This window comes from Geotrypetes seraphini, chromosome 11, assembly GCF_902459505.1.
Source record: "Geotrypetes seraphini chromosome 11, aGeoSer1.1, whole genome shotgun sequence".
NCBI lineage: Eukaryota > Metazoa > Chordata > Amphibia > Gymnophiona > Dermophiidae > Geotrypetes > Geotrypetes seraphini.
The window spans coordinates 124,356,762-124,381,054 of NC_047094.1; the positions used below are offsets into that span (position 1 = coordinate 124,356,762).

Genomic DNA, 24,293 nt, shown 5'->3' on the forward strand with positions numbered 1-24,293 from the left:
GTGTTATTTTCAAGCTAGGAGCAGATATGGCTGGATGAAGGTGACAAAAAGTAAACAAACAAAAAATAAGAATTCAGTAGCTTTCTTGAAGTTTAAGTTCAATTTATTTGATATACAGCATACATAAAAACATCAAAGGGAGGAGGACAAGCACAAACTAATTGACAAATGGGGGTAAGTGCAGCACAGTGGTTAAAGCTACAGCTTCAGCCCTCATGGGGTAGAGAATGACATGGGGACAAATTTGTCCCCAAAGGAACTGAATTTCCCTGTCCCGTTCCCATGAGTTTTGTTGCTGTCCCATTCCTGTAAGCTCTGCCTTAACCGCACAAGCCTCGAACACTTATGATTTTAAAGGGTTTGAGGCTTCTGCAGATGAAGATGGAGTTTGAGGATTGGGGCAGGGATTGGAAAATAATTCAAGGGGATGGAAAAATGAGTTCCCGCAGGGACGGGGAAAAAATTTGTCCCCGTGTCATTCTCTACCCTAGGCAAGTCACTTAATCCCCCATTGCTTCAGGTACATTAGATAGACTGTGAGCCCACTGGAACAGATAGGGAAAATGATTGAGTACCTGAATAAACTCATGTATACCGTTCTGAGCTCTCCTGGGAGAACAGTTTAGAAAATTTAATTAATAAAAATAAATAAAATAAAATACAACTGTACAAACATATCATGAAACATGAAGGAGAAGAAAAATGTGGATTGGTTATAATTAAATAGATATACAGGAGAGGAAAGGGGTAAAAACATAAGGTGTGGGATAAAAGAATGTAATCTTGCTCTATTTCCATCCACACAGTTTTTGAAGCATTTTCAAGCCCTTCAATCTGCAACAGTTCCATTAAAATCAGTGTTTCTCAAGCCAGCGCTGAAGTCATCTCTAATCAGTCTGGTTTTCAGTAAAGCTAAAAAAGTATGAATTGAAAGTAGTACACGCAAATCCCATTTTTAGTCATTATGGCTATCCTGAAAGCAAATATGAACTAATGTGCACACAGGTGATTATAACACACACCTAACACTTCTCAGTGCTCAGAGAACCGTTTTTAGCTTATGAGACCACTGGATGAAGCAAAATTTTAGCCCACTACTGTTACGGCTCAATTCTCAATCATTGCACTGGTCCCTGTAGTATCTTTAAGTATAATACTCTCTCACTTTTTTTGCTTTTTAAAATACTTTTTGTCTTTTTAAAATACTTTTTAGCTTTTTAAAATACTTTTTGTCTTTTTAAATGCTCAACTTCAAAACAGACTTAGCTTTTAATGCAGGGGTTCAACGGGTTCTGACGCGTTTCGCCATGCTACTTCAAGAGAACCCGCATCAACACGAGCTTAATTCTGCCCCCATGTCTGTTTGCTTCAACTTAGCAAGAGTGGTTGAAGCAAAAACAGACATGGTGGGGGCAGAATTAAGTTCGTGTTGATGCGGGTTCTCTTGAAGTGGCATGGCGAAACGCGTCAGAACCCGTTGAACCCCTGCATTAAAAGCTAAGTCTGTTTTGAAGTTGAGCATTTAAAAAGACAAAAAGTATTTTAAAAAGATTTTTAAAAAAGCAAAAAAAAGTGAGAGATTTATACTTAAAGATACTACAGAGTCCAGTGCAATGATTGAGAATTGAGCCGTAACAGTAGTGGGCTAAAATTTTGCTTCATCCAGTGGTCTCATAAGCTAAAAACGGTTCTCTGAGCACTGAGAAGTGTTAGAAGGTGTGTGTTATAATCGCCTGTGTGCATATTAGTTCATATCTGTTTGCAATTTAGTGCACTTGGGGCAATTAATTATTCCTGAATATATATTTGGGTATCCTGAAAGCAAGACAGGCTAGGGCAGGGCTTCCTATTTGACATTTAAATTACTTTTGTCAGCTGATTAAACGTTCCCCTTAACTGTATCCATGGCATCCTGTTTGTCCGTCTTGTCTATTTAGATTGTAAGCTCTTTTGAGCAGAGATCGTTTTCTTCTTCTTTGTGACACTGTACAGCACTGTGTACGTCTGGTAGCGCTATAGAAATAATAGTAGTAGTATAGTTACTGCTTATTTGTATCTCAAATGTAGCACACATACATCCTATATATACTGTTGGTGGAATTCTGCACAAAAAAATTCAAAATTGTGCACACAAAATTAGCAAATTCTGCAAGTTTATTTGTCAAAATTTAAACAATATTTTTGCTATTATCTATGTTCCATTTAAACATTTAAAATAAAATGTTTTTCTTCTACCTTTGTTGTCTAGATGGGTTGTTTTTTTTTCCATCATGTTGGTTCCACCTTCTGCTTTCCTGTCATCTACTACCGGTAATTCTCCTTCAAGAGGCTACTATCTATTTGTCTTTTCTCCTCTTGCCTATCTATTCCCTCTCTACACCTGCCTCAAATATTGATCATTCCTTTTTTAGCTCTTTCTGCCTCTTTTTCACTTTTCAGTTACCTTTCAAATTTCCATCTTTTCTCCCATTCCCCTTCTCATTCCTTCCTTAGCCCTCCATTCCTTTTCATCTTCAATATACCCCCATTACTATATTTCTACCCTCTGTAATATCTATCCTCTCATCTGTTTCCTTGCCACCCTCACCTTCCCTTCAGGGTTCTAGCATTCTCAGTGTCTTCCTTCCTCCACCCTTATAGTCCAGCATCTGCTCCCTCTTCCTTCCCTCCCTACACTTGTAGCCTAACATCTCCCTCTCTTCCCTCCTGCATTCTCCCCCATGGTCCAGCATTTCTCCCACTCTTCCCTCACTCCCATTGTCAGGCATCGCTCCATTACTCTATTCTGCTCCTGGATCCAACATCTCCCTCCTTCTCCTCCTCCTGTGTCTCTCTTCCTCACTTCCATCTACCCCCATGTTCAACACCTCTCTCTTTCTCCCTCCCTTGCACCTCTCCCCCAAGCAGCATTATCTCCCTTCCTCCCATTACCATATCCAACATTTCTATTTCTTTCCCAATGTCTACTATATCTCACTCCCCTCCATGCACCATCTATCCCTTCCTCCTCTTCATTAGTGCAACATTTTGTCCTCTACCCTCACCATGCATGTCTGCTTCCCTCCTCCATTCCAGAATCTTTCTTTCCTCCCCTCACTTGTAATCTCCCTATTAAGGCTTGCTTCATCCGGTCACAGTATCAGCAGCAACTCACACTGCCTGCTGCTAACCCGGAAGCCTCCCCTCTGCCACGGAGAGACTTCTGGACTAATGGCAAGCAGCATGTGTGAATCACTGCCAATACCACAACTGATAACTGACGCCGTCTGAGATTCTGCATGGGAAAGGGGGAATTCTGCGCAACTGTGCAATTCTGCTCAAATTCTGCATTGCACAGAATTCTACCAGGAGCAATATATCATGTGAAGTATAAACTGTTACTGATGGTTTATAAGCATCTCATGTAACACTTGTCAAAACACTTGCGGGATTGTTTAAGACCTTATGTACCACCAAGGCCATTGTGCTCTGCAGCTGTTTCAGGATTGGTTGAACCTTCTCAAAAAGAAATTACAATTAAAAACAACGAGGAGAATATTTTCATGACCAATAGAATGAAACAAACTCCCAGAATACCTTCAGCATCAGAAGGTGTCAATTTCAGAAAACTTTTGAACTTGTCGCCACCTCTTATGTCAGATGAAATATGGACTCTATATGTTTGTGGCATCTGATTTCATTCAAATCTTTATTGAATTTTAATTATGTATGCTCTGGTGTGATCCACCTTGGATAAAAGCAGAATATACACACACACCTGTCCAAAGGATCACATAATTTCAAGATATCCATAATGAATATATATGAGAGAAGTGTGCATGTCACACTGTAGCTATCCTGAAAACCTAATTTTATGGGGTCCCCATGGAAGCCCTGCATTAGGAGATGGTCTGAGAATGGTTTAAGTACATGACCCAGCTTCATAAATACAACATATTTATACTACCCCAGTGTTTGTGTAATATATAAACAACCTTTCCTGTGATTCAAAGGCCCTTTCCTTTTACCCTTATCCCAATGAAAATAATCACCAATCTCAACTACAAAACACATAAATGGATGAAGTTTTAAAGAAAACCAGACCCTATCTTCTTCAGGAACCAAGCCACATTGTCTCTTTAGGGCAAAAATTTACAAGAATAGGTAGTCTACAGGAGGATTAGTAAAACAATGCAAAATCTGCATCATAAAATAGTCCACAAATTCATGATCTTTTACATTTACAAATCATTTTATGTTTCATTCAGCTACCCCAGCAGACACCCCCATGCCATTCAAGGGCCTGCTGGTGTAAAGATAACTGCAAACCAATAAACTAAAGGTTTTAGTCGAGACAAAAAATACTTTTAATTTTGTGCATCTCTCAATTTCATTTTGAATCAATGGCCCAAAACCCAGCCCTGAAAAGTCCCTACTAGCCCACCTGATTGCCAGGCTTTCAAAAGCGAACGTGAATGAGATAGATATATATGCAATGAATACAGTACAGCAGGAACAAGCTATGCCATGCACCTCTTTCGTAGGTACCCTAAAAAAAAAAGTCACTAGCAGATAATATAAGTTTAAGAAGGAAAATTGAATCTTTGGAAAACTTTTCTAGGAATAATAACTTAAGACTGATTAACTTTCCAAAAGTTTCTACGGTAACACCTAAAGATATGTTGAAACGATATCTTCAAGAAATATTGGAAATACCTGAGTCTGCACTACCACCTATTACACAAGTGTATTATTTACCGACTAAGACTCCAGATATTCAACAAGTAACAAATCAAGACCCTATAAACATCTCAGCTGTATTAGATTTATCCGATAGAGAAATGTCTGTTCCATTTACTTTGCTTTTAACGCTTGCACTTACCCCTGATAAGAGTTGGTTAATGAGAATGTTCTATAAACATAGACAAAAATAATTTCTTGGTCATAAGATACAAATGTTTCCAGATTTGGCAAGGGAGACTCAAAAGCGTAGAAGAGAATTTATTTTGTTAAAACCTGGTGTTCTGGCCCTAGGGGCAACTTTTTTCCTTAGACAACATTGTAAATGTGTAATTCATTATAAAACTCAGAAGTATGTCTTCTTTAATCCTCCCCAACTGACGACCTTCCTGTCCTTGTTCCGACTGGAGAAGGAGAGTGCTAAATAGATTAGAGGTCCTTACTCTCTGTTAGCTTATGATTCTATAAAGATTGTTTCTTTCTGATGTACTCGCATTTAATTTACATCTCGGATCCATTTGAGGACTTGAGAAGATTTATGTTAGGTTATTTTAATTGCTTGTTTAATTTTCTTTTGACAATTTTCTTTTCATGAATCATCTTTCTGTACAAGTTTATCTTGATTGTATAAAATTGGAAACTTATAAATAAATAAATTAAAAAAAAAAAAAAAAAAGTCACTAGAACCAGATTCTGCATCACGTGGAACACATTGCTGGAAAAAATTAGAGAGACCTTCATATGCTTCAAAAGCAAACAAAAGACAGTCTGGTTTTCAGGACTTCCCTTAAAAACACATATGACAGTTACGTACTAATAGATATACAAGCAATGCTATCCCATGCATTAGAACAGTGGTTCCCAACCCTGTCCTGGAGGAACACCAGGCCAATTGGGTTTTCAGGCTAGCCCTAATGAATATGCATGAAGCAAATTTGCATGCCTATCACTTCCATCATATGCAAATCTCTCTCATGCATATTCATTAGGGCTAGCCTGAAAACCCGATTGGCCTGGTGTTCCTCCAGGACAGGGTTGGGAATCACTGCATTAGAAGCAAACACGTCAATTGTTCGTTGTACTGTTAGCTCATAAAATTGTTCTAATACTGGAAACAAAATTTCACACATTAAAACCGATCAGATTGGAGCCCTTGAAAAAACGGAACTAAACACCGCTGCCTCGGAAAAAGAGCCTACAATTACGCTTATCATTTCTATAGTACTACAAGATGTACTCTACGAGGCGAGAGCGGATGGGCCAGACCCCCTAGGTCACAGGTGTCGAAGTCGGTCCTCGAGGGCCGCAATCCAGTCGGGTTTTCAGAATTTCCCCAATGAATATGCATTGAAAGCCGTGCATGCACATAGATCTCATGCCTTATTCATTGGGGAAATCTTGAAAACCCGACTGGATTGCGGCCCTCGAGGATCGACTTTGACACCCCTGCCCTAGGTCATTTACAAAAAGTCTAGCTCGCCAGGTACTTTGCTATCTCAGGACAAGAAATGTGAAATTATTGCCACCTCTCGAACGCTGCACACACCACTACCGCCGACCTCACTCTTCACTCGTTCCAAAGTGACTTTCAGGAAGAAGAGACGTATTCTAGGGATTACGCTACACCGGAACTACGTAAAAAGCTGCGCGCCAAAGACAGTGGAACGAATAAAGGAGAATACGTACTTCCGGTTGTTGTTGTTGTTTTGTTTTTTTTTTTTAGCCGAGTGGTGACGTTCTCGGGGGAAATTGAAATGCAGTGAAGAAAAAGGGAGGAACTTCGTCTTACTTTCTAATTTGTGTAGGGAAGTCGGGGGGTAATCGCATTTCCGGATTTTGGGTGTGGTTTTTTTTTTAGTCTGTATTTTTATTGGGGGGAAAAAAATAAAGTTTTGGTGGGTTGTGTTGTTTTATACAAATAACAGGGTAATCATCAAAATTACATCATATGTATTATTATCACAACAATTGTAAAGAGAAAGCAAAAGGTAGAACGTGAACAAAGTTTAAACCTGTGGTAGATATTTATGACAATAAAAGTAGACCACAGATCAGTGTTTTTGGAATGTAATAAAAATGTATTAAGTAAGTTTTATATCTCTATTCAAACTAAGTTCCATCTTTGTACTAGGGCAGGGGTGCCCACACTTTTTAGGCATGCGAGCTACTTTTTAAATGACCAAGTCAAAATGATCTACCAACAATAAAATTTTAAAAAACATAAAGCACACTTTTTTTTAAAGAGGTCAAGGCAGATGACTTTATGCAATGTTACCTCAATAACAACTATGCAAAAATAGACAAATATACCCCCTCCCGTTTTACTAAAATTTGCAATTACTGCAGCTTAACACAGGATTTTCCTATGCAATAGCTGCAAATTTAACATAGTACCTATTGGGGGCATACCTACAATTTTTTTTTATTGCAGGTCAGATTAATGCACGGTTTATGCTCCCGTTTAATGTGGAAGCACTTAGCACTCAGGATTAACCCTGCATTAGACAGCACACAGTAAGCACAGCACATTAACTGCCAGATGCCCATGCCACACCCTATGACACATAAAGCTAACTGCAAAAATACCACAAAGCCTATTAATGTGGCTCTGTTGTAGCAGTTATAACATGATATAACCTGGGTGTTAAATGTTTAATGCAGTTTAGTGAAAGGACCCCATTGCGTACTCACCTACAAATTAATGTGCTTTGTCAATTAGTGTGTAGGTATTAAAATACTATCGTGCACATTTTAAAACTCCTGAATTTGTAAAACTAACTGAAAAAATGTATATAAATCAGGAATAATTCCGGAAAAATAATTTTTAAAAAATGAACCACCTTTTTCTTGCCTGCACACATACCTATGCATTAGTGACTGAATGTGTGATGATTATGTAAACAGATGGAATGTTCCAGTATGAGACAAAATAAACCCTGAGGTAACTCATAGCTTCATTTGAATAACTGAATTGAATTATATGGTGGGGAGTTTCAGATTTGTCGGTTGTCTGGAGAGTTGTAAATTATGTGGTAACAGACTAATTATCCAGTTTTTCCAGCAATGTTGAGTCACTGTCTATATTAAATATATTTTCCCAGTAAAGACCTTTATTTTGAAACACCAAATATTGTATGCGGTATCTCACTGGAACTGTTTTGGTTCTTGCTGGGGTTTGCAAATGGTCTTTGAACTGAGCCCTAAAATAAGTGACTGGTTAGAAACTTAGGGCTCCTTTTACAAAGCTGTGCTAGTGGGTTTAACGCGTGCGACTTTTAATCACGTGTTAACCCTCGCACTGGCCGAAAAACTACCGCCTGCTCAAGAGGAGGCAGTAGCGGCTAGCGCAGCCAGGGTTTAGCGCGCGCTATTTCATGCGTTAAACCGCTAACGCGCCTTTGTAAAAGGAGCCCTTAGAAACTGATTGAGTGGGAGGAGATACAGAGTAGTATTTAATGTAAGCCTAGTGCAAAGATTTTAGGCACCTTTCAGCTTTGCCTGCCCCCACTTGACCAGGGCAGGATTAGCCAATAGGCCAAGGGTCCGAAATGGGCAGGGGGGCCCAATGAAGGAGGGCATCAAAATTGTTTTTTTCAAATGGCGATGGGCCCCTCCAGCATCGATCGACAACACAGGCCTCCCCCCGATCGGCAACGCCCCCCCCCCCCCCATCGATGGAAAGTAAGACAAGCAAGCAACGCAGGTAAGAAAGGCAATGGGAATTGTAATTGTGCAAGTGGTTCTGCTTTCCCAAAGCTTTCCTCTGACACAGCTTCCTGTTTCAGCCTTGTATATTTTTAAACTGCTTTGATATTCCAGAACTTGAATTGTGATATATAAAGTCTGACAACAAGCAGAAAGATAATTATCACCATTTCCAGAACAGTTCTGTGCACAGTGAGCATCATACTTTGTTTTGTATATATTTACATAATTAGGACAGTTTCCAAAAGCATTTATTCAGGTACGAGGACTGTTTGAAAACTACAAACCTTTGTTTTTGTGTTGAGTGACTGTCAGGACTTGTTTTGTCTTGAAAACAGCTGTTCCATGCCACCCCACCAGAAGCTGCCAACCTGGGTGACTGCCCATTCACCAAATGGTTATATGCCAGACCGGGACAAATAAAGTTCATTCTGAGGAAAGTTTGGTACCACACGGATCAGTCCCTGGTCTGGTTCTTTTTAACATTTTTATGTGCGATACTGTGGACAGGCTGTCAGAAAAGGTTTGCCTCTTTGTGACTGAAAATAAAACCTGCAACAGACAGCCTGGAAGATGTAGACTGTGATGTGCAACCTATGTCTGCTAGAGATGTCCCCAAAGTAGTGCACACACTGGATCAAGAGAGGCAAACACAGTCCAATTTAAACCTCATGCAAATAGGTTTGAGGATATTCCCGCTGATTCCTCTAGAGGGAGTTTGAATGGTGAGCAGCCTGCACTTCCTAACACATGTCACTCTCGGGGTGTCAAAGTCCCTCCTCGAGGGCCGCAATCTAGTCGGGTTTTCAGGATTTCCCCAATGAATATGCATGAGATCTATTTGCATGCACTGCTTTCATTGTATGCTAATAGATCTCATGCATATTCATTGGGGAAATCCTGAAAACCCGACTGGATTGCGGCCCTCAAGGAGGGACTTTGACACCCTTGCTCTAGAGCTATTTTCCCTGCAATTACAGAGGGGGAGGGAGACAGGCATCTAGAGAACCTGCAACACCTGGATGTTTGGGGGCATGGCTGTGCCTTTTTATACAGGAAGGCAGAGCAGCTAGAGGAGAAGGGAAAGGAAAAGGAGAGGAATGCCAGACACTTGAGGCACACACAGCGCTCAGGGCTGAAGGTTCTAAATGGGCAGGAGAGGTCAGAGGCCATGGAATTGGTAGAGGCTGGTGAGGGACTGCCAGAACCCCAGAGCCAGTGGGACCAGGCCATGGAAACTGCGCTATACGAACACCTGGGCTGCATACGAAGGGGTTTCGTCAGTCGTAAGGCGGAAGTCATTATGCCATTGTATAGATCCATGGTGAGGCCCCACCTGGAATACTGTGTGCAATTCTGGAGGCCGCATTATCGCAAGGATGTGCTGAGACTGGAGTCGGTGCAAAGAATGGCCACCCGGATGGTCTCGGGACTCAAGGATCTACCATACGAAAAACGGCTTGACAAATTACAGCTATACTCGCTCGAGGAGCGCAGAGAGAGGGGGGACATGATCGAGACGTTCAAGTATCTTACGGGCCGCATCGAGGCGGAGGAAGATATCTTCTTTTTCAAGGGTCCCACGACAACAAGAGGGCATCCGTTGAAAATCAGGGGCGGGAAACTACGAGGTGACACCAGGAAATTCTTTTTCACTGAAAGAGTGGTTGATCGCTGGAATAGTCTTCCACTACAGGTGATTGAGGCCAGCAGCGTGCCTGATTTTAAGGCCAAATGGGATCGGCACATGGGATCTCTTCACAGGGCAAAGGTAGGGGAGGGACATTAAGGTGGGCAGACTAGATGGGCCGTGGGCCCTTATCTGCCGTCTATTTCTATGTTTCTATGAGGTTTGGATCAGTCTGAGAATCGCCTGCTGCCGACACCGGTAAGTGATGCCGTTACGGACGACTTGGGGCTTGATGCTACTCTGAGCCCAGACCATAGAGTTCCGCCCCCACGGCCACAGCAAGCAAGCTCTCTACAGGAATTGAGCATGCCCGAAGAGGCAGGGCTCACACCGCGAGAGGCTAGCCCATCTGAGGGTTTGTTGTTGGAGTCAGCAGGGGAACTTGAGTTCCTGGAGCTGTCTGTGGCCGGAAGATCACCTGAGGAGCTGGCACAAGGGACATTGGAGGCAAAACCAACAGCCGGTAAGACTGTAATGCCTTTGCAAGACCTGTCCCCCTTTGAAGGCCTGCCTCCCCCCCTTGAAGGCTTGCCCCCCCCCTTGAAGGCCTATCACACCCTGAAAGCCTGCCTGTCCCCCCTTGAAGACCTGTCCCCCATTTGAAGGCCTGCCTCCCCCCTTGAAGGCTTGTCCCCCCTTGAAGGCCTATCCCCCCCCTTGAAACCCTATCACACCCCTGAAGGCCTGCCTGTCCCCCCCTAAAGGCCTGTCTCCCCCTTGAAGACCTGTCCCCCCTTTGAAGGCCTGCCTCCCCCCCTTGAAGGCTTGTCCCCCCCTTGAAAGCCTATCCCACCCCTGAAGGCCTGCCTGTCCCCCCCTTGAAGATCTCTCCCCCCCTTTGAAGGCCTGCCCCCCCTCCTTGAAGGCTTGTCCCCCCTTGAAAGCCTATCCCACCCCTGAAGGCCTGTCCACCCCCATTTGAAGGCCTGCCTGCCTGTCCCATCCCGAAGGACTGCTCACTCCCCTCCCCCGGCATCCGTCTTTCACCCCCCTGGCCTCCCCGCACTGTTTACCTTCCAGCTGGAACAGCCTGCAAACAAGATCGCGGTGTTAGCGATCTTAGTACCGCTTTGGAGATGGTTCCTCAGTCACGGTCCCGCCCCTTCTCTGATGTCAGAGAAGGGGCGGGACCGTGAAGGAGGAACCAGCTCCGAAGCAGTACTAAGATCGCTAACACCACGATCTTGCTAGCAGGCTGTTCCGGCTGGAAGCTAAACAGTGCGGGGAGGCCGGGGGGAGCGAAAGGCTGAGGGGGTAGGATCTGGAAGCCGGATGCCGGGGGGGGGGGGAAGCCAACAGCACCACTTCCCAAATGACCCTCCCCCTCGCCTTCTAAAGCAGGTGCAGCAGCTGCCGCTCCTGCTTTAGGGGGTGATGGGGAGGGTCAGGTGAATCGGGAAGCCATTTTTTTTTTTGTTTTCAACCGAATCGAATCGGTAAACCAATGTCTGCCCTTTCTCTCTCCAGCCACCCCTCTTCAATCAGCATCTGCCCCCTTTCTTTTCCTCCAATATCCTTCCCCCTTATGTCTCTCCCCTTTCTCTGTACATCAATTCCATCAGCACCACCCTTCCTGCTCCCTTTCTTTCCCTCTACCACTCTTCCATTCCAGCAGTCCTGCTCCTTTCTCTCCCTTCATGCAGCAAGGTCACACAATGACTGTAGCTGCTGGCTGCCAGTCCACCTCACTCCGACGTACTTGCTCTGGAGCAGACTCAGCAGACACATGCTGGAAGGTCCCGCGATGACTTGTCTGCTGGCTCTGCTCCGGCAGACGCAAGGAGTTGTGGCAAATTCTTGCAATGACTGCGTCAGACGTAACTTACTTCTTCCGGAGCAGAGCCGGCAGACGAGTCATCGCAGGACCTTCCTGCACCTCAGCACAGCTGCCGACTCTGCTGCAGAGAAAGTAAGTCAGAGATAATGTGACCATTTATGTTTTTCATCAAAAGGGGACATCTATTAATTGACTGTGAATCCTTTCTTTCATTTCTTTCTGTACTCATGCCCAACAATTGTCCCTTTCTATTCCCTACCTCCTTCCTTCCCATGTCCATGGTGCCCCCAGTGACTCCTTCCTGTGTCCATTGTGCCCCGAGTGCCTCCTTCCCATGTCCTTAGTGCCCCCAGTGCCTCTTTCCCGTGTCCTTGGTGCCCCCAGTGCCTCCTTCCCGTGTCCTTAGTGCCCCCAGTGCCTCCTTCCCGCGTCCTTAGTGCCCCCAGTGCCTCCTTCCCGTGTCCTTAGTGCCCCCCAGTACCTCCTTCCTGTGTCCTTAGTGCCCCCAGTGCCTCTGTCCTGTGTCCATCATGCCCCCAGTGCCTCCGTCCTGTGTCCATCATGCCCCCAGTGCCTCCGTCCTGTGTCATTAGTGCCCCCAGTGCCTCCTTCGCGTGTCCATGGTGCCCCCAGTGCCTCCTTCGCGTGTCCATGGTGCCCCCAGTGCCTCCTTCCCGTGTCCTTGGTGCCCCCAGTGCCTCCTTCCCGTGTCCTTGGTGCCCCCAGTGCCTCCTTCGCGTGTCCATGGTGCCCCCAGTGCCTCCTTCCCGTGTCCATGGTGCCCCCAGTGCCTCCTTCCTGTGTTCTTAGTGCCCCCCAGTGCCTCCTTTCCGTGTCCTTAGTGCCCCCAGTGCCTGTGTCCTGTGTCCATAATGCCCCCAGTGCCTCCATCCTATGTCATTAGTGCCCCCAGTGCCTCTGTCCTGTGTCCATAGTGCCCCCAGTGCCTCATTAAGTGCCGCAGTCATTAGACCAATCTTGAGAAAACCCACGCTTGACCCTAATGTGCTTGGCAACTTTAGACCTGTCTCCAGCCTACCCTTCATCTTCAAGATCCTGGAAAGAAAACAGTGTTAAACCAATTGCATTCCTTCATTGAGAAACAAGGAGCCCTATCTGCCTTCCAATCCAGATTCAGGAAATTTCACAGCACTGAAACCGCCTCCTCAACATCATCGACGACTGCTGGAAACAAATGGACAAGGGTAATGATGTCCTTCTGGTGCTGCTGGATGTCAGCGTGCATTCAACACTATTGACCATTCTCTCCTCGTTGAACAGCTCTTTCATACTGGAATCTGAGACACAATGGTTCACCTTCTTCCTGAACAACAGATCCCAAAGCATTTTGTTCAACGATGAGTTATCAGAACCAAAACTGATCAAATACGGTATTCCACAGGGGGCTTTACTATCCCCCCTATTATTCAGTCTCTACATTAGACCTGTCCTACACATAGCCTACAAATATTAAATACAGATTTACTCCTTTGCAGATGATATCCAACTATACCTACCACTAGGAGAAACCTGAGACGCCCAGATCATGAAACTCCTAAACTGCCTCTCAGAAATCAAAAACTGGATGTCCATCAACAAATTGTAACTAAACACCTCTAAAACAGAGCTTCTATGGATCCACAAAGAACACTGCAACGTGCCCATCCCTTGCTGTGCTGGGACTCGACTACTATAACTGCTAAAGACCAAGTGTGCAACCTAGGAATAAGCCTTAACTCCAACCATATCTCTCAGTTGGTATCTTCTTAATTTTACTATTTGCAACAACTCCAAAAAATGAGGAACTACTATTCTGAGTCCGACTTCACCCAGCTACTCTATGCCTTGGTACTTTCCCACATGGATTACTGCAATGCACTATTCAATGGTCTCACAGCAAAGAATATATGACATCTTCAGTCTGCACAAAATGTGACAATCAGACTTCTAAAAAACTTCCATGCCCGCAACCTTGTCTCCCAGGTTCTAGCATAGGCTCACTGGCTGCCCGTATTCAAATGTGTCTTCAAAAGCCTGATGTTAGTGTTCAAATCCTTGCATGACATAGCACCGGGCTACATGATGGCAAAGTTTCCTCCGTAGGTGCCGAACAGATCCCTCCACTCCCAGGATGAAATACGCCTCATACCCCCTGTTCATGCTCTTCAACTGCAAACCACCAAACAACGGCTCCTACTCCCACTTCATACCAAGCCATTGGAATCAATTGCCCCTGCAAATCAGATCCCTTGAAGGAATCCTCAACTTTAGGAAAGCAATAAAAACATACCTCTTTACTTAACTCCCCCGCCCATGACCGAAGGATTACAAAGACAGGTCATCCAAGTGCTGATAATCAAACCGACTTTCTGGACATATCCAGGGACTTTTTAGGCCTCTGAATGCCGCTGTGCGTCCAGGCCACACGATTTTAACGTATGGTAGCTGTCCTCATAGGAACCTTTGTATTATGCGATTTTTCATTCAATATATTATTTTATGGTTTTCTTTTTAATTTATAAAGTGCTTGTGCTTAATACTATAATAGTAGCAAATGTAGCTTTTACTTAACTTTTTCTTAATAAACTGGGTCTGGCTCAATCCCCACCGACGCGTTTTTAAATTTTTAATATTGCTGGGTTCTTAAATTTTAAGCTAATACAATGTTTTGCTCTTCACAGCGTTCTCCTTCCCCGACCCTGATGAAATAATGAAACGCGTCGGTGGGGATTGAGCCAGACCCAGTTTATTAAGAAAAAGTTAAGTAAAAGCTACATTTGCTACTATTATAGTATTAAGCACAAGCACTTTATAAATTAAAAAGAAAACCATAAAATAATATATTGAATGAAAAATCGCATAATACAAAGGTTCCTATGAGGACAGCTACCATACGTTAAAATCGTGTGGCATTCTGAGGAACTTTATGCGAAGAAAATGGTGGCTAACCCAAGTTAAGTTTTGTTCATAGATACGATATTTTGTGCACTTTTTTGTTTTGCTGTGCATCCAGAGCTAAAAGGGGTGTATCTGGAGGAGTGGGTAGGGTGGTATTTGGGTGGGATATGGGCCAACCTAGACTTAGTCGTCCTGCAATAATCAAATGTTTCATGAGACTTGCTGGACGAAACTTATACATTGTGAGTTAGATGATGTAAAAGCAGGTATAAGTACCAAAAAGGTATCCAAAGTGACCAGATAACCACTGCAGAGACAACGTAAAGACCCACACGCACTCCCTCAGTGATCACTGACCCCCTCACACTGCCACAAATATCAGAATAAAAACGTACATATCTGTCTCTGGAAATCAGCACCTGAGCTGCATACAGGTGTCTTAAGTAGCCTGGGGGGTGGGTTAGTGAGCCATAGAGAGTAGGACCCAGGCCCATATGCAACTGCTTTTACATACAAGCAGCAGCAAGACCTACCGCAACCACCAAGAGCCCACAGACCCGATCCTGCCAGGAGTGTGAACTCCTCCCCCTGCAGTCCATTGGAGAGATCAATCTGCCTGCTTTTAAATATCAGCAGCAGTGGAGATCAACTGCTATTACACCTAAGCAGCATTGGGACCAACCGCAACTACCAAGAGCCCATAGACCAGATCATGACAGGAGTGTGAGCTCCACACCTCCTGCAGTCCGCTAGGAAGATCAACTGCTTTAACACCTAAGTAGCAGCAAGACCAGCTGCCTATAATAGGAGCCCTTGCCCCGATCCAGCCAGGCTTGTGAGCTCCTCCCCCTATATCCCGTTTAAGAGATCAATCTACCTGCTTTAAATATCAGCAGCAGTAGAAAAACAACTGCTTTTACATACAAGCAGCAGCGAGACCTACCGCAACCACCAAGAACCCACAGACCCGATCCTGCCAGGAGTGTGAACTCCTCCCCCTGCAGTCCATTGGAGAGATCAATCTGCCTGCTTTTAAATATCAGCAGCAGTGGAGATCAACTGCTATTACACCTAAGCAGCAACGAGACCAGCCACAACCACCGAGAGCACACAGACCCAATACTACCAAGAGTGTGAACTCTTCCCCCCCCTGCAATCCGCTAAGAAGATCGATTGTCGGCTCCGGGCGGCTTTCCTGCAGAGGAGAGAATCCTGCATTCACCGTGGGCCTCATCTGGGGCAGCCTCCTTGGAGCGGCTGGGGCACGGGCAGTGTGTCTGGGAGGGAATGCATGGATGGGAGAACATCGCAGGGGAGGAGACATAGGCATCCTGGGACTGTCTGCCAAGTCTCTTTCCTGAAGAAGCCCTTTCTGGAAACGTCAATCGCTCCTCCTAAACTTACTCGCTCCACTTCATCACTGACGCTGAAACCGTGGATTGAAGACAAAGTTTTATTTTATTTTTCTTTCCAGCTTATGATTTATCTTTAATCTTATCTATTGTTTTGCCTTTTGTCTTTGTTTTGTTCTATTTCTATCATTTAAATTTCTCCAGAATTCTACTTTTCAACGGCTCCCCCTTCTGCTTCTATTCCTTTCTCTCCTCTCTTCTACCTTCCAAAGTATTTAGATCAATGCTGTCTTGTTAAAATGTTTATTTTATTTTTATTTTTCCTCTAACTCTACTTTTCACTTCTCTATTACCCTCCAGGTACTTCAGTTAGATTGTGAGCCTTCGGGACAGTAAGGGAATTTTTCAAGTACCTTTCTTATTTCTAATCTTAATGTATATTTTCTGTAAACCGCTTAGAACCTAACGGATGTAGCGGTATATAAGAAATAAATTACATTACATTACATTACTCTAACCACTACATTCATAGTGGAAAATGTGAGCTCACCAAAAAAAACCAAACTCTACTATATTGCCATATAGATGGCACCTGCAGCCATAAGGGCTATTGGGGTTGTATACAGGTAGGTATAGTGGGTTTTGGGGATGTTTTGAGAGGGGCTCACCATAATCCCAAAAGGGAGCTCTGGTGAGATGTTTATGTGGCATCCTTTTTGTGAAGTTCATAGCAGTGCCCTGTAAGGTGCCCCACTGTCACCCCCCCCCCCCCCGAGGCCACCGGCACTGCTCCACCCACCCCCACCTGAGAATGGGCATCGCTCCCCCCCACCCCGCTCATGAACTGGCATCCCCCGCCAGCCCAAACAGAAGCCTTACCTCTTCTGGCACCGGCACGCAGCCCCATGACGTGCCGGTGAACGAAGATCCTTCCTGTTGCCTGGGCCTTGAGCATCTGCGCATGCTCAAGGCTTCTGGCTCTCTTTCTCTCCGAAGGATCTTCGTTTACCGGCACCGGCATGACCTGGGGCTGCATGCCGGTGCCAGATGGGATAAGGCTTCTGTTTAGGTGGGCAGAGGATGCTGGTTCGCACGGGGGGGGGGGGGCATTTGTGAGCATGGGGGGAGCGATGTCGGTTCTCGGGGGGGGGAGCATTCCTGGATGGGCAGGCAGGGGGTAGCGAAGCTCGTAAATCGAGTCAATGCTCGGTTTGCGAGTCACGATTTGCGAGAATGTTTTGCTCACATTGCAAAACACTCGCAAACCAAGGTTTAATTGTACTTCCGAATCGGACTTAGACATTTCTTTTGATTATGCCTCTTCACGTATATTGGTATTATATCCCTAGTGTGAGTCAAATTAGGATATAGACTTGAATTTAAAAAACAACAACTCTATATTATGTTCATTGGTATTAGACCCCTGGTATGTATCGAGTTAGGATACAATCTCATATTGCAAACTTATACTGTGACTATGTCAAATTGTAACCTGTTGGGCTGAGAACTTTTCAGCTCCCTCATACTGATAACAGTTGTTATTAGTAATTTGTAATTTACCTTAAAATCAAGATGATCGATGTGATGTAATGCCACACTGCCCCTGACCTGTCCACTTTTTAGTTGGGTGATCTGAGAGGATATTCAGCGGCACTCTTCTGTTAAGAACCACAGAATATCCTCTCTTAGCTAGCTAGAAGTGATTTAAGTGGGCAGGAGAGCTTCCTGCTAGCTTGGGTATCATTAAAGTCAGAGTATCATTAAAGTTCTTCAAAACAGAACATAAGAAAGATGTCATATAAGTATGAAAATATTCAGGTGCCCAGTTCAAATAGGTCCAATCCCAGCGATCTCAGGTACAGGGAGAACACTGGGGAACTCTGCAAATTAAATGCCATGAATCTAAGATATTATTGCCTTTTTCACTTCATATGTTCTTTTCCTCAAGAATACTTCAAACCAAGCCAATACATTACCATAGATGCCCATTTCACTTATTCTACTCAACAACTGAAAGTGATCCACTGCATTAAACCCCCCCCCCCACCCATTTTTTTTTTTTTTTTTTTAAATCAAGGTCTACTAGAGGTTTTTAGTGCAGGCTGGTGAGGTAAGTGTTCCCATGCTCATAGAAATTCTATATCAAACTGCAAGAGTATAGATTGTTTCCTCCTGCTTAAAAGAAAACTGATCTCAGAGCCTAGTTCTAATATTAATGATTCTGTATTGTAGAAAGATCTAAACCCACGTTGCATGGGATGTAACGTATTAGTAGAAGTAATGAAATCTGTAAGTTGAATATTTACCAAAAATTCTAAAAGTTTAGACAAACAGGAAATACTGGCAACTGGTCTGTAATTCTCAACCTTAGAGGAATCAGCCTCTACAGATTTCAAAATAGGGCTCAGAACAATCTTTGATAAGTCAACAGGACAGATTCTTTCAGAAAATACCTTTTGTAAATAGCCAGATAACTGAGTTATAGGGGATGTCTCTTAACAAATAAGTGCACAACTACTATATAACTGAAATGGATCTGAACCTCTCCAATGTGAGCAACAAACAGAAATACAGGTTCTATGTGCAATTGTGTAGAATTTTCAATGCATTCAAGGAGGGAAAGACCTCAGAAGCCTGCACCAACCAGAATATCAAATTCTGTTATGGTTATTCAGCAGGACAGGTTTGTAATCATAGGTCTCACACACCCCTCCACACCGGTCACCAACATAACATTTTTTATCGTGTATTAAACACTTTCTCACTTTTAAACCAGTGAAAAAACAAAAAAATGCACTTATCTGCAATAAGGATAAGAGCCCGACGGGACCCGTTTCGCCACTTTGTACTGAACACACTTTCAAAAAAAGTCCCCCGACGAAGCCCTCAAAGTGGCGAAACGGGTCCCGTCGGGCTCTTATCCTTATTGCAGATAAGTGCATTTTTTTGTTTTTTCACTGGTTTAAAAGTGAGAAAGTGTTTAATACACGATAAAAAATGTTATGTTGGTGACCGGTGTGGAGGGGTGTGTGAGACCTATGATTACAAACCTGTCCTGCTGAATAACCATAACAGAATTTGATATTCTGGTTGGTGCAGGCTTCTAAGGTCTTTCCCTCCTTGAATGCATTGAAAATTCTACACAATTGCACATAGAACCTGTATTTCTGTTTGTTGTTCTTAACAAATAAGGACAAATATCCAGTGAGCTTGATTTCTTAGAAACTTTCTGAAGAGTGTGAACCACCAACTCTTCATCTGCAGATGAAAACTGCAATTCCTCCTGCCATTTACATCTAAAAGAAAAGTGTTGTCTCTCACCTCCCATTTAACTTTATTGACTATTTTTAATTTAATTTGCATCTTTGCTTTTGACTACTTTGTCAGCTTTTCCGGATACTATTGCTTGTTTTCCTCTTTCTGCAATCTGTCTTTGTGTTCCCTACTTCTTTGAAAAATCATAGCAGCTTCTTTTTTTCTCTTTTACTTACTACAAAAACATTCATGGCCCCTTTTAATTGGGAAAGTAACAGAGCATTCTGGTATGTATAATCTCTGTTTCTTTTGTTGCACTACTGATACCAGAATGCAACAGGAGGGGAATGCCTTGTTAAACCCATGACTGAACTCAAATCTCCAGGAACTGGGTCACACAGCATGCACAAGCACACACAAAGACACACTTTCTAGTAGCTCTCTCATTCATTCTACTACTGCTAACACTATCCACAATCCCACAAGAGAACAAAAAATAGCTAAATTTCACTGTTAATTTTTTTGCTCCTCCTGAGTAATAAAGGGGGAAACACCTCTGACATAGAAATCCCCCTCTTAATATTTCCCACAGAAAAATATTCCTTGTGATCAGTGTTCTCTAACCCCACATGCTTCCTCTTTTGAACTGTAGCTAGCGTCAGTGTCCATGTGAGGTAGCATACAGCTGTGTCTCCTCTCTCCTGAGATACATCTTTGCATTACTGCACCAAGAAAGCATACTTGATCGGGTGACACAACTCAATCATTCCCTCCTGACTCAGAAAGACTCTGGGACAGCACCTAGAGAGGCAGTCGGCAAGGTTTAACCACACATGTTGCCTATGGGGTATGAGTCATGTTCACCAAGTCCCTCGAGGTCGTAACAGGCACTCAGTACATCTAGCAGAGAGGAAACTGAAACTTTGCTACCACTGTGATTCTATTTCATTAGCTCTGACTTTCTAGACTTCTTTTGTCATCTTATTCTGTTTCTATTCAGTTCCTATCTCAACTTCAACCCTCTCAAATTCTGCAATTCATAGGGGCCCTGCTCGGCACCATTCAACTCAGGGCATTCCTACCTCAACAAAGACAAGACAATTTGATTCAATTTTGCAGTCAAGTCTTTCATCTTCCATCCATCTCAGCCAGACTAATGATGACTATTGGGTCACATGGCATCTACAGTCCACGTTACCCCCTTCATGAGACTTCATCTCAGAACAGCTCAGTGGTCCCTGGCGTCTCAATGTTCTCAAGCTGTTGATCCATTCTCTCAGAAAATTTCAGTCACTCACATCATTGCTTTGTCAGTCTCTTCAGTGGTGGATGAATTCTTTAAATCTTTCCAAAGGGCTGCTGTTTCAAATGCCTCCACATCAGAAAGTTCTGATCACAGACTCATCCAAGTATGCTTGGAGAGCTCACCTGGATGGTCTTTGCACACAAGGTCACTGTTCTACTCAGGAACAGAAGCTCCATATAAACCACTTGGAACTCAGAGCAATTTGCAATGCTCTACAGACTTTTTCAAAACAGTATATCCAATCAAGTCCTAGTACACAAGGACAATCAAACTGCGATGTATTACATAAACAAGCAAGGAGGTACGGGTTCTCTAGCTCTCTGTTAAGAGGCCGAGAAGGTTTGGAACTGGGCAATTCCTCAAAACATATTTCTAAAAGCTGTCTATGTTCAAGGAACACAAAACCCTCTTGCCAACAAACTCAGCAGATTTCTTCGGCCACATGAGTAGACGCTCAACTCCAAGGTCTTGTGTCAGATATTCTATCTTTGGGGGACTCCTCAGAAAGACCTGTTTGCATCCTCCCACAATCACAAACTGCCTCAATTCTGTTCCAGATAATACTCTCCTCATCGTCTAGAGCAGGGGTGTCAAAGTCTCTTCTCGAGGGCTGCAATCCAGTCGGGTTTTTGGGATTTCCCCAATGAATATGCATGAGATCTATTTGCATGCACTGCTTTCATTGTATTCTAATAGATTTCGTGCATATTCATTGGGGAAATCCTGAAAGCCCGACTGGATTGCGGTCCTTGAGGAGGGACTTTCACACCCCTGGTCTAGAGGCAGACGCCTTTCTCCTGGATTGGACAGCCAAATTCCTTTATGCATTTCCACCAATTCCTCTCATTCTCATAACACTAGTCAAACTCAATGAGAATCTGCCACCATGATCCTGATAGCTTCTCAGTGGCCCAGACAACCGTGGTTCTCTCTTCTACTTCAGATCTTTCCATCTCTTCTCATGTAGAGTCAAGGGTCTCTTTTACATCCCAATCTACAGTTGTTGCACCTGATAGCTTGGTACCTCTTGGGATGGCTTCAGCAGACACTGATCTTTCCGATCTTGTTAGAGTCATTTTGGAAGCATCCAGGAAACCTTCTACACAGCAGCGGGAAATTGGTACAATGAGTGAGGTGATTAAATTTGCAGATGATACAAAGTTATTTAGAGTAGTGAAGATGCAGGAGGATTGCGAAGACCTGCAACGTGACATAAAAACGCTCAAGAAATGGGCCGCGACATGGCAAATGAGGTTTAATATGGATAAGTGTCGGTAACAAAACTCTTATACACGCCTACAGGATGTCCGGTGCAGTACTTGGAGAGACCTCCCAGGAAAGAGACTTGGGAGTATTGGTCAACAAGTCGATGGAGCCATCAACGCAATGTGCGGTAGTGGCGAAAAGGGCAAACAGAATGCTAGGAATGATTAAGAAGGGGATCATGAACAGATCGGAGAAGGTTATCATGCCGCTGTACCGGGTACCCCTCATCTGGAATACTGCATCCAGCACTGGTCGCCATACATGAAGAAGGACATGGTACTACTCGAAAGGGTCCAGAGAAGAGCGACTAAAATGGTTAAGGGGCTGGAGGAATTGCCGAACAGTGAGAGATTAGAGAAACTGGGCCTCTTCTCCCTTGAAAAGAAGGGGCATGATCAAAACATTCAAGATAATGAAGGGAATAGACTTAGTAGATAAAGACAGGTTGTTCACTCTCTCCAAGGTAGAGAGAACAAGAGGACACTCTCTAAAGTTAAAAGGGGATATATTCCGCACAAACAAAGAAGTTCTTCTTCACCCAGAGAGTGGTGGAAAGCTGGAATGCTCTTCCTGAGGCTGTTATAGGGGAAAACACTCTCCAGAGATTCAAGATAAAGTTAGACAAGTTCCTGCTAAACCGGAACGTACGCAGATAGAGCTAGTCTCAGTGAAGGCACTGGTCTTTGACCTAGGGGCTGCCGCGTGAGCAGACTGCTGGGCACGATGGACCGCAGGTCTGACCCAGCAGCGGCAATTCTTATGTTCATCCTCCTCCATAATCTTTAGTATTGGATTACCTCCTCTGCTTATCCAATTTAGATCTTAAAACCACTTCAGGTCAGAGCTCACCTTAGTAATATCAGTGCTGTCCATGTTCCGGTCAACAATAAATCTCTAACTGCTCACCCTCTTGTTTCTAGGTTTATGAAAGGACTTTTCAATATCAAACCACCTCTCAAACTGACTCCAGTGGTTTGGAATCTTAATGTTGTTCTCACCAGACTGATGAAACCTCCATTTGAGCCAATCTTTTACTCATCTTAAATATCTCACTTGGAAAGTGGTATTTTTAATCTTCATCACTTCTTGCACGTCGAGTCAGTGAGCTTCAAGCATTGATGTTGGACCCACCCTTTACAGTTTTTCACCATGATAAAGTAGTTCTCCGCACCCATTCGAAATTCTTACCAAAAGTAGTCATCGAATTTCTTCTAAATCAATTGATTGTGCTTTCAGTTTTCTTTCCAAAGCCTCGTTCTCACCCTGGAGAAACAGCTCTTCATAACTTAGACTGTAAATGAGCCTTGGCTTATTATTTACAAAGGGCTAAGCCACATAGAGCCTCTCTCAACTGTTCATCTCCTTTGATCCTAACAGGTTGGGCCAGCCTGTAACCAAGAGAACTTTCTACATGGCTAGTGGCCTGTATTTCCTTCTGCTATGCTTAGGCTGGGCTGCAGCTTGGGGGTCACGTAACAGCACATAAGATCCAAACTATGGCAGCTTTAGTTGCATTCTTACGTTCCACTCCCATAGATGAAATCTGTAAAGTAGCTACTTGGTCCTCAGTTCACACATTCATGTCTCACTACTGTCCGGAATCCTATTCCAGAAGGGATGGTCACTTCGGCCAAGCAATATTACAAAATTTATTCTCTTAATGGCCAACTCTTCCTCCATCCCATTGCAGTATGCTAAGGAGTCCCACATGTGAGAATATGCTGCTGTCTTGTCCTAGGATGAAGCACAATTACTTACCGTAACAAGTTATCTGGGGACAGCAGACAGATATTCTCACATCCCACCCTCCTCCCCTGGTTGACTTCATAGCTTGCTTACGGAACTGAGGTGCCGTTAGTAGGCATTGGGCGGGAAGGCACTCGCGCATGCGCATTGCGGGCAGTCACGGTTTTTCAAAAATTAAAGTGGCAGTACACTTTTTAAACTGTCCATACGGGCTGCATGGATGACATCACTCACTTGTGAGAATATCTGCCTGCTGTCCCCAGATAACACCTGTTTCGGTAAGTAACTGTGCTTTTTGGCCCACCCTGTATTTTGAAGCAATTGTTTATTATGTCATAGGGGGCAGGAGCTGGGAATATGACCAACAGGAAGGGATACTGCTTGTTGCAAAACCTCGTATGGAAGCTGCTGGGTCATGTGGGGTAGTAGAAAGAGGGAGGTGGCAGAAGAGGAGGAGGGGGGGAGGGGAAAGGAAAGCTGGGGAGTCTCTGACAGAGAAGCGAGAGGAGCCTGAGCTGGAGAACAATGTAGACAGAGCAGTGGGCAGATCTACCTGACTCCTTAAAAGCAACTGGAACA

General features: G+C 43.9%; 1 protein-coding gene across 2 annotated transcripts in view; it reads right to left on the reverse strand.

Annotated features, from left to right (window-relative positions):
- Positions 1-24,293, reverse strand: part of LOC117369343 (cytochrome c oxidase subunit 6B1) — a 135,548-nt gene that overhangs the window by 23,067 nt on the left and 88,188 nt on the right. The window contains exon 1 of one of the 2 annotated variants that reach the window (XM_033963805.1): positions 6,246-6,400. The exons of the other annotated variant lie outside the window; for it this stretch is intronic. The gene's annotated coding sequence lies outside the window, so the exon portion shown is untranslated. Of the gene's footprint in view, positions 1-6,245; positions 6,401-24,293 lie in introns of those variants that run through there. 2 annotated transcript variants of the gene reach the window in all.